We start from the raw sequence: 2,337 nt of genomic DNA, 5'->3' as shown, positions 1-2,337 counted from the left end.
ATCCATCTCATCATTTTGCTACAGATCCCTGTGGGTGAGGACCATGGAGTCACCCTTGTGGCTTTGCTGCCCATTATATAATCACATCTACCTTCACTTTGATAGATTTTTAACTCCTGGCCCCTGTTATTCCAGAATTATGTCATGCTGGTTAATATTAGGGACAGTTTCATAGCAGTGTCCCTTACTATTACCTCTGCCAACAGAAGATAACCAACACTGAGCTTTGAGGGATCATGGGACTCCTTTCACCAGAACATTTCTTACTGCATTAACGCAGGCCGTCCTCAGGTCCTTCATAGGTCACACAATCAGTCGATGGGGTCTCAGATTTCTATAATAAATCTATTTTATCATTGGCAACTTCTTTGTACCTTTTGGCCCCTTTTCGGTACTTTACCAAGGCAGTCCCAGCATCGCTCCTCATTTACTGTAGACCATATTTGTGTGTGTGTGTCTGTGTGTGTGTGTGTGTGTGTGTGTTTTCAAGATTAAAGGAGCCCAAAAGCAGCATATTAGGATGACTTCAGGTGTCTTTTCAGGATGCTAAGTTCTCAGTTACAAGTTAATGTCCCCATATTGACAAAATCTCTCTTATCCAGACACATTCAACTATCACCCTTACTTCCCCCCATTGCACTAGTCCCTTAGGATGCATTCCCAGATATGTATTTTCAGTTTGCAGTGATGCATATTAACCAGGTGAATAATCCTTTTGTCTCCTAATGATGGCTCTTTGAAAAGAATCAATAAAATTAATAAACCTCTGGCTAGCCTCATCAGGAAAAAAAAAGGTGAGAAGACACAAATTACCAAAATTAAGCACGAAAAAGAGAATATGAGTACAGATCCTAGAAATAATAAAGAATAATAAGGAAATATAATGAGCCACTTAATGCCAATAAATTTGACAAATTAGATGAAATGCAAAAATTTTATGAGACACACAAACTACCATAGCTTATTCAAGAAAAAAAAATGCATCACACAAATAGTTCTATATCTATTAAAGAAATTAAATTTATGGTTAAAAACCTTGCCACAAAAACATTCCAGGCCAGGATGGTTTCTCCGGTGAATTCTATCAAACATTTAAGGAAGAAATAATACCAATTCTCCACCAACTCTTCCAGAAAATGTGAGTGGAGGCAACACTTTCCAATTCGTTTCATGTGGCTAATATTATCCTGATTTAAAAAATAATAATAAAACAAATATATTTAAGGAAAGAAAACTACAGACTAATATCCCTGAAAGAGTCACTCTAAAATTCCTCCTACCTCTGGATGTTCCATTCACCTGACCCAGTTTGAGTTGAATTTTCTAGCTTTTGCATCTGAAGGCAATGCAGATGCTGAAACCATAAGAGACCCAGAGAGGTATCATAAGGGAAACATATTTCCGAGGGCCTGATGGAACTGTTCTCCTTTCTTCCTGAAGATTTCCTGAAGAAAGCCCCTCCTTTCTTCATCAGCAGGTTTGGGGGGAACGGCTCAGGCACCCTGCACCCCAGCTGCATGTTGGGCCGGCTACAATGCTTGTTTATTAGTGAAATGCATCTGATCAGAGAGGCTTGCCTGACAAGTTCATTACATATCAATTTAATTAGCTGATTTACATTTAATTTACATTTCAATTAATGTCTTTAGCGACAAAACGCCGCCTTAATAGGGTAATTGCCTGTTAGGCAATATGTAAAAGAATAAATAGTCACATTCTGAGGAAGAATTCCTATTTCCAATTTTTTTTATTACCATAAATAACTGAAATAATTATTGCTCTTAAGGGCTACGTCCTCATTTCCTTCTGGGCCTAATTATAAAGACTTACTACCTCATTAAGCAAAATGGTTTTGGAGTCACAGAAACATTACTCGAATCGTGACTCATTAGTTTCAACAAAAAGGGAAAAACTGTGATAGTGGTCACATTTAGGGGACTGGGGGTTTTGACAGTTAACACAGGAAACATTGTCTTCTCTGAGCCACAATGACAGGATAGCAGAAGGTGTCTGTTCTGTACGCCTGTTGAGGTACTGGTCTAGAGGTTGCTCAAATAGCCTCTTTTAAGTATTTCTGGAGATGAGGAGCTCGCTACCTCTTGAGGCAGACTTCTTAGAGCTCTGGATTTTAAAAGTTCCTTCTGACATTAAGTTAAAATCTGTGCCCTTCCTTGAATCAACTGTGGTAGGTGCCTGCTAGAGAAGATGTTTTGCCAGGGAGTATATGTAATTATAAGATAACCATAATTGTGTAATAAGAGACACTGACCTCCCAGAATAGGCAGGAATAAAAATGAGTTGGAAACTGTGGAAAGGAGGTCAAATGGTTTGAGAAAA

The sequence above is a fragment of the Pteropus vampyrus genome, unplaced genomic scaffold (assembly GCF_000151845.1).
Source record: "Pteropus vampyrus isolate Shadow unplaced genomic scaffold, Pvam_2.0 Scaffold135, whole genome shotgun sequence".
Lineage (NCBI taxonomy): Eukaryota > Metazoa > Chordata > Mammalia > Chiroptera > Pteropodidae > Pteropus > Pteropus vampyrus.
This window is presented reverse-complemented; position numbering follows the sequence as displayed.